Source organism: Aotus nancymaae, unplaced genomic scaffold, assembly GCF_030222135.1.
Source record: "Aotus nancymaae isolate 86718 unplaced genomic scaffold, 86718_ANA_hifiasm-v0.15.2.pri h1tg000006l, whole genome shotgun sequence".
NCBI lineage: Eukaryota > Metazoa > Chordata > Mammalia > Primates > Aotidae > Aotus > Aotus nancymaae.
In genome coordinates, this window is record NW_026988417.1 from 87,753,800 (window position 1) to 87,770,172 (window position 16,373).

The window sequence follows — 16,373 nt, forward strand, 5'->3', positions numbered from 1 at the left end:
AAACACAACTATTTATATACAACAATTATTTTGATTCATTGGTTCTATACCACTCACCTTTAAAACAAAACAAAAACATAAGTAGTTTACTACATTGACATGCTATTTGTTAACATTATTTCATCTCTTTATTGAGTCATAAAAAAAGTATAAGGATTTTCTTTATTCTTACGTTTTCTACTTTTATCTTTCCTCAGCTCAATTGCAGCTCTGTTCTTGCTCAATCTAGCCCTCATACCAGAGTGAAGTAAATTAGAGGATGGAAAACAAAACAAAACTCAGCGTACATTCCTGTCAGTTTTCACCCACTCCAAATGAGTCTCATGAAAGAAAAGTTTTCAAAAATGAGAAGAATTGCTTCCATCCATCTTAAAGTCTAATTTAATCAGGTCTTGAAAATGTATTTTACGTGACAATATTCATATCTGTGAAAGTATAGAAGTGAGATTTTTCATTTTAGTCTTTTTTCTGCATTACTCCTTAGTTATTTTTGACACCACATTTCAAGAAAATTTCAGGCCCTGTCAATCAGGACGGCAAGTAGAAACCACATTATATATGTGAACCAAACAAAAATAATGGATGTTTCATTCATTTCTTACAAAGATTTGTCTGTTTGATTGTGTTCTTACTATTTCCTCTTTTTAAAACATGTATTTTGATTAAAAATATAAAATGAATAATGATATTCCTGAGCTTTGCAATTTAAATCTTCTATATGAAAGTGTATTTATCATGAAGCTATAAAATAAACCAGTGTTTCTGTTTTTTTTTTTAACGATTTTTCAGATTTAAGGCACATTCCTGTTTTCGCTGCCTAGTTTAATCATTCAGTGATATTTTTTGAGCTACTGCCATATGATTAATAAACAGTAAAAGTCAGCTTAAACTTGGTAGACAAATATTCTCTTCTCCTACTGAGACCACTGAGTTGGTTTTTGCTGAGTCCCTCCTTCCTGGGACATTCTCCTTTCCATTCTAAGGAATGTATGACTTTAGATGTCTTGGGGAATCCAGCAATCTTTGCTTCTCTCCTTTCAGCTGACATAAATCCCTCTGGCATGGATGGTTTCAGGACCACCTTTTCAACCCCCCTTGAAAGATACTTTTTATTCTTGAGATTCCAGTTCCACTGCCTAATCGAATATACTGCAGTGTTTTTTTCTAGATGTAACTATTCTATAAAATTAATGGCATATTTTTAATTATGTGTATCTGTATGAATGAAAATATCCTTAATGAGTCATTTCTAAAAAAGAAACATTGAAAATTCAGCTACATCTTTATAATGAAAGAAAATAGTTGTTTAAAATGTCAGCTAATGATTGATCATCTGGATATTAGAATCATCCAGAGATTAATGGAATTAAGTGTTCTTTTCCAGTCTCTTATTGTCACATAGACCTAATCTAGTTTCCGTTTTGGAGTAAGAGTAGGAAGTTTTGATTTAGTGAGGATTAATTTCTTATCTTTAAGAAATCTCTAACTTAAAGATACATGATGATTTTACGAACTGCAGAGTTTTTAAAAAGTCAAAAATGCTCAAAATTATATTGCAAATATTATGTTAAACAACACTTTTGATATTGTCCTTCATGTCACATAAATACTCATGTAACTCTAGGAGAAAAAGAAATTGAAATACTTATAATTTACAGCTGGAAACCTAGCTATTATTATTAAACATGATGAGAAATTTGTGATGTTTTAATAGAGGTTCAATTAGCCACAACTATAACATAAAAATAACTTGATATTCTGGATGCTTTTCATTCTCCATTGTTACCTTAGTTTATTAAACATAGTTTAGCTTTATTATTGGTTATGGTTATGTGTATTCTGTGCACCGTGAATTTAAAAACAATTTCTATTGATAAATGATAAAGTGCTTTAGTTTGCCATTTGGTTTGTGTGATGTCATATAAAAGTTTAAAAAGACACATTCTTTGCTGTGGTTTCCAGATTTAGTTTATTCTGCCTTCACAAGTGACACACAGCATTATTTCAGTTGAAGAGAACAAATGACCTATTTATTAATTGAGCAGCCAGTACTTCTCTAAGTATTACAATAAAGTGGCAGCAGTAAGGTTAGTAGACTTATGTATGATTTTCCTGTGGGGTCCCAGGAGCCCAAATTATTTATTACTTGAGAACAAAGAAGCTTAGAGTTAAAGGTAAGTGAGTCTGTATACGATATGATATGACTAATAGTAAGCCCCTAAAGCATGAAAAAAAGGGATAAAAACTGTAGTTTACTTCTAACTAGGCACATGGTGAGTCAATTTTCTTTCTCCTCAGTAATTTACACTGTCACCTGTTCCCTCAGGTGAAAGAGGGCAAGCTTGTATTACTAATATTTTGCTTGTACCCATTTGCCCCTGAAGAATGCCTCATCATTCTTTATAGTCTTAGATAAATTTGTATTATTCACAACTGATTAAGTTTCCCAACAACACATTTTAAAATCATTCACAGCCGGACATGGTGGCTCACAGTCCTCCTTTGGGAGGCCGAGGCGGGTGGATCACAAGTTCAAGATTGAGACCACCCTCACCTACATGGTGAATGAAACCTCCCCTCTACTAAAAATATAAAAATTAGCTGGGTGTGGTGGCACATGCCTGTAGTCCCAGCTACTTGGGAGGCTGAGGCAGGAGAATTGCTTGAACCCAGGAGGTGGAGGTTACAGTGAGCCTGGCAACAAAGCGAGGCTCTGTCTCAAAAAAAATAAATAAAAATAAAAGATCAGTCACTACTTAGCTTCTTGCTTTAACACCTAATTTCAAGGAAGCATTAAAACATTAATGTAATTGGATTACAATTTCAGTTACCTCACATTGATCTGATGAGTATTTTATTATTGTCAAACTAAAAGTACCAGTATAGGTATTTATCATAATGAACAGAGGATTAGGACATTTTCTTTGCAGTTGTATTTTTTTTCCCCAAAGCTGCTTCTCCTTACTAAAAGTTCTATTGAAATTGTATACAAATTCAAATTCATTTTAAAAGCTGAAACAATATACTAATAAATTAAATACTTCTTAATCCTTAATCATTCGTTTATTAGTTTATTTATTCAGTTAACAAGTAAGTGACTCTATTTATGCCAGGTACAACTTTCTTGAGCCCTCAAAAACATATTTTAAGCTTTTTTTGGTTATAGGGTTTTCTGAAATTATATTTACTGAAAGTCAAAAGTAAATAGCCAAATGGCTAATAAGCATATGAAAAGATGTTCAATATTATTCATCACTAGGAAAATGCAGATTAAAGCCACAGTGAAATTCTACTTTGGGAAACAGGTGGACAGTTCTTTACTATGTTAAACATAAAATTAACATATTAGCAGTTTTACTACTTGGTATTTACTCAAGAGTAATGAAAATATAAGTTGAGGCTGGGCATGGTGGCTCACACCTGTAATCCCAGCACTTTGGGTGGCTGAGGCAGGCGGATCACTAGGTCAGGAGTTTGAGACCAGCCTGGCCAACATGGTGAAACACTGTCTCTACTAAAAATACAGAAATTAGCTGGGCATGGTGGCACTTGCCTTTAATCCCAGCTGCTCGGGAGGCTGAGGCAGGAGAATCGCTTGAACCTGAGAGGTGGAGGCTATAGTGAGCAGAGATGACGCCACTGCTCTCCAGCCTAGGCGACAGTGAGACTCTGTCTCAAAAAAAAAAAAAAAAAAAAAGTTGAAGCAAAACTTGTTTATATTATTCATAATGGCCCCAAAGTGGAACCAACCGAAATGTTCATTAGCTGATGAATGCATAAATAAAACTTGATGAATGCACCATGTAATCAAATATTATTCAACAATAAGATGAATTATTGATTCCCAATGATGCAGGTACTAACATTAAACCCATTTCATTGATGAGGAAACTAAAGCACTTATGTAACTTACAGTGTAACTGAAGAAAGAAGAAAACACCGGGCTACTTGACTTCAGAGCTCTCACTTAACCTCTACTGGAATGAATTTTTGTTGTTGTTTTGTTTGTTTTTTGTTTTAAAGCATTACCCCTATCCTTCTTTCTCTTTTCTTTGTGGCTGAACATTTTGAAAGAATGACTTTATTCCTGTTTCACTTTCCTTGCTTACCTTCCACCTTCAGTGGAAACAGCTAAGCTGCCAATGCTTTTTCTTTTATAATAACTGCTTTGTTGAAATAGAATTTATATACCATAAAATTTGCCCTTTTAAATTGTGCATTTCAGTGGTTTTTAGTATCACAATATTTTCTGAAGGTTACATGTAACAGGCTTTTTCAGTCTCATTCATATTTAATCTTTTCATGGTATTTGACATTGTTGACCCTTCAATCCTCGACTCTGTCCTCATTCAGCCCTTTTTCATTCTCCTTCTACTGACTTTATAATTGTTTTTCAGTCTTCATGGCCTTCTCTTCCTTGACCTACTTTGTAAATGTTGATTTTGGTTTACTTCTCATTATACTTGCTACTTTTGAGAGAGCTCATCCTTGGGAACTACCTTTATCGGTGTGTTGCTCATAAATGTCTATTTTAGTCATTTAACAAATATTTATTGTGCATTCATCACGTAGAAGGCTCAGTTTAGGCCCTTGACATCTATGCTATTATTGAACCTATATTTTATGGAGAAGACACAAGCAATAACAAATAACAAGGAAGTTTGCAGTTTTAAGTAGTATGAGAGTGCTGAGAAGATGCCCGTTGAACAGGGACTTCAACATGAACAGTTAGCCTTGCAGCTCTCTCCAAGAACGTAAAGCAAATGGAAGGATACTAAAGGCAAACTGGTCATGCACATTTAAGGAATAGTAGGAGGACTAGTGTGTTGGAGCTGAGAAACTGAGGGTGGCTCTAGTCCATGCTGTCAGAGACATAATGAGAGAATAAAGTGGGGCTAGTCTATATGAACCATTATAAGGACTTTAGCTTTTACTCTGAGTAAAATGGGGAAGCAGCACAGGGCTTTGTTTAGAAGATGAATGTGATCTGAGTGAGATTTTTAATTGACTTCTCTTTCTCTCTCTCTCTTTTTTTTTTTTTTTTTTTTTTTGAGATGGAGTCTGGCTCTGTTGCCCAGGCTGGAGTGCAGTGGTGTGATCTTGGCTCACCACAACCTCCACCTCCCAGGTTCAAGCAATTGTCCTGCCTCAGCCTCCCGAGTTGCTGTGACTACAGGCATGTGCCACCATGCCCGGCTAATTTTCTTTTTTGGTAGAGATGGGGTTTCACCATGTTAGCCAGGATGGTCTCAATCTCCTGACCTTGTGATCCGCCCACCTCGGCCTCCCAAAGTGCTGGGATTACAGGCATGAGCCACCACTCCCGGCCGACTTCTCTCACCTCTATGCTGAGAATATGGTGACAAGGTTTGAACTAGGAAAGCAAGACTACAAAACTACTTACTGAATTGATTCAGTCTTCATCTCTCTGGTGTACTAAACTAGTATATCTTAATGACTACTGAACATACTTCAGTACAACACAGATATCTAAAGTCCATCATGTCCATCATCTGCTCTTCCCAGCTCCCTGTTCCAAAGTTGCCCCCTCCTCCCAAAACATTTGCCTTGGCAGAGACCCAGCCACTCAAAGAAGAACCCCACTTGACTCTTCATGTATTCCTTGCCTGTCAGTCAAATAAAAGATAAAAAAACCTTAAGTTCTCTTTAGCAAGATGTTTCAGTTACTTTAATTTCATCCACTGCTTAATTTGTTAGACCTCTCTTTCTGCTACCTCCCAATACTCAGTATTAAAATTCAAGAAGTTCCTTGAGATAAATAGAGAATACAGCATTTTAAATCCGTCCTGACTTTGTGATCACACTGCTTAATCTACTTTCTTACCTGGGCATGGGCCTGTACATCTCCAGTGACTGATATAAAGGCGTTATGTGGTAATGTAGTCCAGCCAGAGAGATTTGGGCTGAATCTCAGTTCTATAATTTATTAATCACATGACTTCAGACAAGCCACTTAACACTCAGCCTCATTTTCTTTATTTTTAAAAAGGCAAAAACATAACAGTCTGCTAGTGTTGTCTGTAGTGTTAGAGATAATATTTCCAAAGCCCCTCTTAGACTGTGATCACTCCGTAAATAATACTGCTACTCCCTCTAGACCACACGCCTTAGAAGACAGAGGAAGAGTCTTAACTAAAGTTCATAGTTTACATTAGGGTTTACTCTTTGTGTTTCACAGTTCTGTGGGCTTTGTCAAATGCATAATATCATTCATCTGCCATTACAGCATCTTACAGAATAGCTTCACTGCCCTAAAAATCCCCTGTGTTTCATTGTCATCTCCTTACAACCACCATTGTTTACACTGTGTATTGTGCTGCCTTTTCCAGAATGCTATACGGTTATAATCCTACAATATGTAGCCTTTTTTTTTTTCTTTTTCTAGAGAGACGGGTCTTGTTCTGCCATCCAGGCTGGAGTGGAGTGGCACAGTCGTAGCTCACTCCAGCCTCGAATCCCTGAGTTCAAGGGATCCTCTCACCTCAGCTGGGACTACAGGTGTGTGCTACCACACCTGCCTAAGTTTTTTTTTTTTTAAACATTTTTTTGTAGAGACAAGGTCTTGTTATGTTTCCCAGGCTGGTCTCAAACTACTGGCTTGAAGTAATCCTTCTGCCTTAGCTTCCCAAAGTGCTGGGTTTACAGGTGTGAGCCACTTGTGCCCAGCCCAGTATGTAGTCTTTTCAGACTGGTTTCTTTCTCTTAGCAGTTGAATGGGTAATTCTAATGGAGTCAGTGTCCAGATTCTCCACTTCTACATAAACTCTTTATTAATATTGATCTGGCTAAGAATAGTGCTTTATTCGCAACACTCTTTCTCTTACCTTACAAAAGAAAAGCACACCCTTATCCATCCCAAATGTTATTATGGTGCATTATCCTGGAGTCATAGAACATTTAACATTAAAAAATCAACTAATACATTAAATTTGTATTGCAGAGAAGTATGACAGGGTGTGGTGGCTCACACCTATAATCCTGGCACTTTGGGAGGCTGAGGTGGGCAGATTGCCTGAGGTCAGGAGTTTGAGACTAGCCTGGCCAACATGGCAAAACCCTGCCTCTACTACAGATACAAAAATCAGCTGGGTGTGGTGGCAAATGCCTGTAGTCCCAGCTTCTCAGGAGGCTGAGGCAGGAGAATTGCCTGAATCTGGGAGGCGGAGATTACAGTGAGCCTCGGCAACAAAGCAAGACTCCATCTCAAAAAAATAAATAAATAAAAAATAACGGATGACAGGGTGAACAACTGAGGACTTAATTATAAAACATGTAAAAATTCTGTGAGGCAGTAAGATGGAAATAAAGTCAAGAAAATAAATAGCAGTGTAAATTTCAGTGGCCAAAAGAGGCATCTCTGTGTGTTATTTAAATAGATAATGGTTATATTAAATCATTGTGGATTTAGATGCTATTGAGTATACTTAAAATAGCTGGTGTGTTTTGTTTTAAAATGTCAATATTTCCAATAGGGTAGAAATTCTTTGCAAGTACATATTTTACCACAGGTGAAAATTTGTAGCTGTCAATTTGGTAATGTGTAAATGGTTACATAATTTTTCAAAATTCTTTTAAAAATCTGTGAATAAAGGTAGTTAAAGTCTGGTAGCCTATCCTACTCTATAAAACCCACGTTTGTCAACCTGGCTTGTAAAATCCCTCATCACCTTCCTCCTTCTATTTGGTTTTGTTTTGTTTGTAACTACTTTCTCTCTTACGTTCTAAGCTCCAGCAAGAAAGATCTATTTGAAGTTCTAAATATATATTGTGCTCTTTCCTGCCTGGGTCTTGATTGTGTTATTCTTCCCTTCTTTGCCTCACTACCTTCTGCTCATTCTTTAAGATCCAGAAGTCTAGAGTGAAGAATTACCTTTTACTCCCAGTTCATGTTGGCTGAGATGCTCATTTTCCCTTCTCCCTAGGTTTTCTCCTATAGTCTTTGTTGCTATGTTTTTTACATTGAACTTCTCTTTTGTTTTTCTGGAAATAGACCTTGAAGGTCTTTTGAGAGTTAAGAACTATGTTTTATCTTTGCCTGTTACAGTACCTACTTATATGCCTCTCTTGACAATAAGTTAATGTATTAGATAAATATTAGTTATTGCATTAAGCAAGGAAAGGTGGATTTCAATTGTTTGAAAGTTAATTTTTATGAGTAACTTTATTTTTTGGGTCAATTACACTGTAAAAAGTTAATTTTGTTCTGTGTTGATCCTATTTCTGGCAGTAACATTTGCCTTTACTGGTAAGATTTCAGTAAGCTTTCACATGAAGATGAACCTAAAGATGAGTTTGAGAACCACTGTTCTACCAGAAGGAGCAGTCAGGCAAGGATTCTAGTTTTGGCTCTGCCACAAAGTTCCGTGTGACCCTGGGCAAAGAAACCAGCCTGGGGATTGATTTTCTTATCCCTAAGATGAGTAAAGTGACCAGAGTCTCCCAAAAGTTTTCTTTACCTTTGATTTAATCAAGAGAAAATTTTAGTAAACAAATCATTATCCTTGACAGGAAGTAAAAAATATGGACTGATTTATTTTCTACTTATTCATACTGTGGACATTATACGTGGTATATGGAGATACTACTTACCTTGTTTATGTCGCCTGCAAACCATATACTGTAGGATTCTATCCTTAATCTAAAATTTAAATTTTCAACTTGTCAAGTATAAATATAGAAGTTTATATTTGAACTGTAAATAAATATTATGTTGAGTTACAATTTTAGGTTATATTTTAGCATCTTTCACTAAATATATGATGTATCTGATTAATATTATACTTTCCTATGCATTTCTATCATTCTCCAAATGAACTTATGTTGATATATTTTTTGTGACCAGTTATATAGTTACTGCAGCCTTCCTCATTGAGAAACAATATTAAAAACAATTACAAAACTGCTTTCCTGTGTCATTGGGATTCATAATGTGTCACAATTAAGTTTTATAAAGCTTGATTGACATTTAGATACGACTTTCATGAAGGGTTTGAGATTGTGTTGTTTGGCCAAAACAAAGGCAGCATTTCCTTTCTTGTCTTTGACTCCACCTAGCCCCACTTTTCTCCACCTGCCTGAGGAAAGCTGTATTTCTTCAGACAAACTTCATAATTGCCCTTCTGTGCCTGATTTGGGCCTCAGGAAAGGCCCATAGCATCTGTAAAGCTGGCAGCAGAATGGTATTTCCAGGCAAGCACAGGGTTGCTGGGTAGTGAGCCAATCCACAGCTTTGTCTGAGCAGCTGAGAACTTTGCCGGGGTATTACCACGGTGTTCAGTAACACAGACCTGTGCCATGAGCAAGCAAAGCACTGAGCAAGTGTCAGGGTCAATATTTATAGACCACTACGTAGCTGCCTTGCAGAGAGAGAAAACGGGAGAATAACATGCACACAGAGGGCAAGGAATGAAAGTCTGCAGTGGAGGGAATGTTAATTTCCAATTTTTTTCTGAAAATATATTCTTTTTAACTGTCAGGTTCAGACTTCTGCTGATTCATAACCATTTGGCGCTGAGCTATGACAAGAGAGGAAACAAAAAGTTAAACAAGCAAGCCTGCCATAAGTGAGAAGGTAAGTAATTAGCCAGTTCTGTCTCGCTGTTACTCGTAAACTCCCTCTCCCTGTTGGCTGCACTACACCAGTAAGCAAAGGGCTATGTGGCTTGTCAAAGCTAATGAGGAGGGCTGCCTGCGGGGTAAGAATGTTCTTGGTGGCAGAGCCGTTTTGTGTACTGCTGTTGAGAATGCCGGCTACATTCACAAGACATTTCCTGCGTGTGGTAGGAACAGCTCTTAAGCACCAATTTCATATTGTGTCCTATCAGTAAGTTTCTGTCTCTTCATTCTATCAAACTCAAGGTCTTCCAGTTGGCAAATTCCTATTTACTTTTATGTTGGTATTAAAACATTAGTGTCCGTTAAGTTGATCGTAGTGAGTGGTGGTCTAGACATGGATTGTAAGGGAAACATTCAGATGAATGTTTGAAGATGCAATAGATGGTGTCAAAATGTGGAAGCTGGGAATTTGGGTAACATGGAGTCTTTTTAAAAAAGAAGCTAATGTCCATTTGCCAGTGCACTGAAATGAAATAGTACCTTTGGGATTAGAGAGAACCTGGGATGGTGAGAAGTGAGAACAGTCTTCCTAATCCACAGTGCCAAAGACAAGCACTGAGGAGTTCTCTGCTAGTCCAGGGCACTTGCTATTGGTTCCTTAAAAACTGCGACACCCTACTAAACCTCAAACTAAAATTAACATCTCCTCCTACGCATTAATAGTTCGTTTTTTTCCTGTCATCACATGTGGCACTTTAAATATGTTTCCGTGTATGTGCCTGCTGTTGTAGCATGTTCATCTTCATTATGGTTTTGCATATTCCAGATTACCATTAAAAGCATTGGCACTGAAGGAGACAGAAAAAATTGTTTTCTATGTATTTTCTGCTTTAGAACACTTATGTAAAGTATGTATTTGTATGTTTATGTCTACTACACATGTACTAGAAAGTAAATTGTTGTTTCTCTAGAAATGTGGCCTTAACTAGAGGAAATATATCTATTGACATAATGAAAATTTCCTTGATTGCTTTTCAGAATGTAGAACTATCAGCATTAGCATGATATTTAGAACTGTTAGGTTAGGTTTTAGATGGTGATTATAGTTCCAAAGGGTTTTCTGTACTACATATTTAAGTTAAAAACCAAAAAGAGACTGATGCCGCTGTAGAGCTGAAACTGTACACCAATAGAGCTATGAGGAAAATCTAATACTCTGGCATAGATTTTGTGTTAGGGGCTAATGTACAGAAATGAGCTCATTCTAAAACAGGATAAGCCAGATTTCAAACAGCAGGTAGAATATGTTTACATGCAAAGTAAGAATCTTAAAATGAGACCAATAGTTGTGCAGTATCACTTTTGTTGAATGCATATATAACTTTTCAAATGATGCAAAATGTTTCAAAAATCATTTTATTAATTCAGAAATGCTTTAAGGCTAGTTTGATACCTTAAACTGTATTTTAACATTCATTTAATGCTTGTTTTATCATCTGAATCTATGTACTTCTTCAAATTCTGCCTACCTTTTTATTAGTGCATTTGATTTAGATTTTTGACAGTATCTTTATTCAGAAAGTACAATCTTGATTGATCTAGAATGGGCATTTCTCAATTATAGAACCTAACTAGCTAAGTTCATCATTTTTTCTTTGCTCTTATCTCTGAGTAACATCTCATGATCAAGATTTTAATTTCAGATTTTTATTCAGTGCCTTTTATTTATTTTTTGCTTTATATTTTGCATAAACAGTGGCATAATTGCTTTATTTCCCCTTTTTATTGGTTTTGTTTTTATTCCTTCTGGTGTCTTGTTTCTGAAGTACCTTGTTGAAATTTGGGCTGAAAAGGCAAATAAAGAACTACAATAAAGAGAAACTAAAGAAAGTTTTCCTTTCAATCAAGAAGAAATACAAAATTGTGACATTGGATGATAATGTCTAAATTAGGATGTATTTTGGTTGAAGACTGCTTGAGCGTTTTAAAACTTGAAATGCCCTGTCAATATTATTTATGGCTCTGTTGTCCATCCTGACATTGCTTATACTATTTATAAATAATATTTTATAGGCAGGCATATTTTACAAAACAGAAAATGGCACCTTTTGTATTATGTGTTAATTATCTATTGAAGCAATGTGAATGAATTTAGCTTGAAATATTATATGAATGTTAGCCCTCATTGATCTCACTGTCCTAGAGTTATATTTGGTCTACTAGTAGTTCATCTTCCTCAATACTTTTATTTTCTTTTTTTTGACATGGAGTTTTGCTCTTGTTGCCCAGGCTGGAGTGCAGTGGTGCTATCTTGGCTCACCGCAACCTCCATCTCCCGGGTTCAAGCAATTCTGCTGCCTCAGCCTTCCAAGTAGCTGGGATTACAGGCGTGCACCACCACACTCAGCTACTTTTGTATTTTTAGTAAAGATGGGCTTCTCCATGTTGGTCACGCTGGTCTCGAAATCCTGACCTTAGGTAATCTTCCCGCCTTGGCCTCCCGACATGCTAGGATTACAGGCAGGATCCCTGGGCTGGGCCTGCTGCACTACTTTTAGAGGGGTCTGTCTCCTACCCTGATGAACCCATTGCTTTTATGCTAAAACCTTCCTATCCCTGTCTTTCTACTTCTCAGGCTTTACTATGAGTGTCTTGTTCACATACCTTCTACTTTTGTTCTATATTAATCTTTTGCCATTCCTTCTGGGCTATTGTCTACAACTCTCTTGCCCGTCTATGAGAATATTCCCCTTTTTCAGTTTTATTTGCTGGTGGTATTGAACATCTTCTATTTCTCAAACAGTCCACATTGGATTGCTTTTTTCTTGAATCATTTATGCTGTTCTATCTTGAAAACCCTCTTCCCAGTCTTTGCCTTCTAGCCTCAGTGGAGAAAGGCCTGCTGGTCCGCTCTCAGACTCTATGACTTGGCCTCCTATATAAATCTCTGTCCTGGTACTTTACAGAGCTTGATAATACAGTGTTTTATGCTTTTGTTTCTGCCTCAGATTGTAACCTATTTATGGCCAGATTTTTAAATTTAATGTTTTTTATGCTTACCCAAGACCTAGCATATAACAAGTGCCCCAGAATTTGAAGTAAACAAAAACTTTATCATATTTATTTTAAACATACTTTTCTTTTTAGCCCTTTTGCTTTAATATTTTAAATTTTTGATTAGATTTAAGAAAAGCATCTCAAGTAGATGGTACATAATTTGGGGATAACAATAATAATCTGAAAAATTATTTTGTTTCATTTTCTAAGACCAATATCACAGTGTAGTGTGTGTGTGTCGGTGTGTGTGTATATCCATGCAAATAGATATTTGATGAACTCATAAGCTTATTTGAGTAACAAAAGTCAAAATGATATTGGTTAGCAAATAAAAATTCAAGATATATGTTCCAAAAATGCTGTTTATGTAATTAATTTTGTGAAGTCTGTCAAAAAAAAAATTAGCTAGTTGCTGTTGCATTGTTGACTGCTGTGGTCAATTAAGTGATGCCTTATCAAACTGAAGACAGTGTCATGCCTTCCCAAAGGCCCAGAGAGAGCTTCAGGAGAGAAGATGTCCATCCTCATGTAGCCTAGAGAATTGCAGAGTGAAATTGCTCCCAATGTTACTAGTAAAGGTATACCTTCCGATTTCGTTTACTGGTGCAGAGATAGTTTGGGTTTTAAGGAAATAACAGAAAATCATGGTCTAAAAATTCTCAAACCTGAAAGGTGATATTCCATTTCAGGCAGAAGAAGAATTTGCTTCTCAAAATAGAAATGTTGAAAGAGAAGGAAGTTGACGTTTAAAAAAAGTAGTTGAGAAATAGCAGCTGTTTCTTTTAGCTCTGCTATTCAATAAAAAGGAAATTTATTTTGCCTTTAATTGAATTTTATTTGCCCATTATACATAAAAGTACTTACTTTATATATTAAATATTTTATATACCAGGAACAAGTGTAAAGCTTCATGAACAATTTGGAGTAACTTAAGAGTTTTCCTAATTTGATTATTTTTACTTCTTAGTGTATTCTACCAGCAGTTTCCATTACTATTTAAGCCTTATAAACATCTTCCAGACATTGAATATGACTCTTCTGTTTGTTTAACCTTGAATTGTATCTGTCTTAGGAATGAAAATAAGATTGGTATTTTCATAGGAAAATTTGGTAATCTTAATTGCTTGGAATGGACCATAATTCAATTTAGAACTTCTTTTTTTTTTTTTAATTGCATTTTAGGTTTTGAGGTACATGTGAAGAACATGCAAGATTGTTGCATAGGTACACACATGGCAGCATGATTTGCTGCCTTCCTCCCCTTCACCTATATCTGGCATTTCTCCCCATGCTATCTCTCCCCAACTCTCCACCCCCTGCTGTCCCTCCCCTATTTCCCCCAACAGACCCCAGTGTGTGATGCTCCCCTCCCTGTGTCCATGTATTCTCATTGTTCAACACCCGCCTATGAGTGAGAACATGCGGTGTTTGATTTTCTGTTCTTGTGTCAGGTTGCTGAGGATGATGGTTTCCAGGTTCATCCATGTCCCTACAAAGGACACAAACTCATCGTTTTTGATGGCTGCATAATATTCCATGGTGTATATGTGTCACATTTTCCCTGTACAGTCTATCATCGCTGGGCATTTGGGTTGGTTCCAGGTCTTTGCTATTGTAAACAGTGCTGCAATGAATATTTGTGTACATGTGTCCTTATAGTAGAACGATTTATAATCCTTTGGATATATACCCAGTAATGGGATTGCTGGGTCAAATGGAATTTCTATTTCTAGGTCCTTGAGGAATCGCCACACTGCCTTCAACAATGGTTGAACTAATTTACACTCCCAGCCTGTAAAAGTGTTCCTATTTCTCCACATCCTCTCCAGCATCTGTTGTCTCCTGATTTTTTAATGATTGACATTCTAACTGGCGTGAGGTGGTATCTCAATGTAGTTTTGATTTGCATTTCTCTAATGACCAGTCATGATGAGCATTTTTTCATATGTTTGTTGGCCTCATTTATATCTTCTTTTGTAAAGTATCTCTTCATATCCTTTGCCCACTTTTGAATGGGCTTGTTTTTTTCTTGTAAATCTGTTTTAGTTCTTTGTAAATTCTGGATATCAGCCCTTTGTCAGATGGGTAGATTGCAAAGTTTTTTTCCCATTCTGTTGGTTGCTGATTCACTCTAATGACTGTTTCTTTTGCTGTGCAGAAGCTGTGGAGTTTAATTAGGTTCCATTTGTCTATTTTAGCTTTTGTTGCCAATGCTTTCGGTGTTTTGGTCATGAAGTCCTTGCCTATGCCTATGTCCTGAATGGTTTTGCCTAGATTTTCTTCTAGGGTTTTTATGGTATTGGGTCTTATGTTTAAGTCTTTAATCCATCTGGAGTTAATTTTAGTGTAAGGTGTCAGGAAGGTGTACAGTTTCTGCTTTCTGCACATGACTAGCCAGTTTTCCCAATACCATTTATTAAACAGGGAATCCTTTCCCCATTGCTTGTTTTTGTCAGGTTTGTCAAAGATCGGTTGGTTGTAGAATTTCTTTTAAGATACATTTTGCCCATGTAACTAACCTGTGTTAAAATATGTGAAGAAGGTGCTTTAGCAAAGAGCTATAGGTATGGATGTTATAGATCTCACTGTCATATCAGATAATATAAATATTATATGATTAGGATGATGGAAGTTTCTTTAGTATGGGCATAAAAATATACCAAGTTCCTGTTAGCCAGTGAGGAGGGAAACCTAAGCTTGCCTCAGTATGGAAAGATTATAACAATAACAAACATAAGCAAAAATACCACCACCAGCACCAAGAAAAGCTCAAAGAACTTTGTGGTTGGAATGAGGCATAAAGGATTTTACCAAAACAATCAAGTCTTATTTTATTATTGTTAGAAGCTTTATTGCCAACCAAAATTTTTTTTATAACAGTGAAGGTCATGTAATTCATAGAACCTGAGAGAAGAATAAATTAATGATGGAAGTGGGACTTTAAAGCTTTTCTTCAGTACTTCCATTTTTTTCAATGGGCAGTTGTGGCGTCTACAGATAACATACATAACCTGTCAAACATCAGCTTTTCAAGTACCTAGTTAAGATTTGGATCAAAATTAGTATTTTGTAATTATTAGACCAGTATTTTGTTGATGTGACTTTTCTTGTCTGAGTGTAATTGTTCTGTTTTTATTTTTTGTACTACATTCAAAGCTTAATTTGTTGTGTCTCTGCATCTTGTCTTGTATTAGGCTCCTTTGCATTATTTTTTAATTCCTTAAAGTTAAAGCTAGTAATTTACCATCGAGTGAGATGGAGTACGTTCCCACTTATTTTTTTTTTCTAATGACAGATATCCTTTCTGGCTCTTCTGAATTACTCTATTCTGTTTCATGGTATAATCACATTCTGCTACACAACCATTCATTCAATAGAACATGGCGGATAGTACTGGAGCAAAAGATAGAAGCTAAAAAACAAGTTTTACCCAGGCTGGAATGCAGCCTTTTACTGCATTCTAGCCTGGGCAAGAAAGCAATACTCCCATTCTCTCTCTCTCTTTCTCTTCTTTTTTCCTCCTCTTCTTTATTCTTTTTCTTTCTTTCTTTCTTTCCTCCTTTCAAAAAAAAAAAGTGAAAAAAAAAAAACAAGTTTTATGCCTAGATTATGTCTAAGGTTACAATGTAGAATATCTGTACTTCATTAGGAGATATATGGCTATATTTTGTTTCACAGTTTTGTTTAAAGGTGATTATTTGTTCTAACTTACACCTGGAAAAAACTTTGTTTAAAACAAA

The 16,373-nt window shown here is 36.1% G+C and overlaps 1 protein-coding gene across 6 annotated transcripts in view; it reads left to right on the top strand.

Annotated features, from left to right (window-relative positions):
* The window catches only part of BMPR1B (bone morphogenetic protein receptor type 1B), a 395,211-nt gene that overhangs the window by 229,698 nt on the left and 149,140 nt on the right, over positions 1-16,373 (top strand). For 4 of the 6 annotated variants that reach the window (XM_064369359.1, XM_064369356.1, XM_064369346.1 and 1 more), the window contains one exon: positions 9,498-9,592. The gene's annotated coding sequence lies outside the window, so the exon portion shown is untranslated. Of the gene's footprint in view, positions 1-9,322; positions 9,593-9,660; positions 9,845-16,373 lie in introns of those variants that run through there. The other 2 variants (XM_012437724.2, XM_012437730.3) reach the window with 2 other exon arrangements.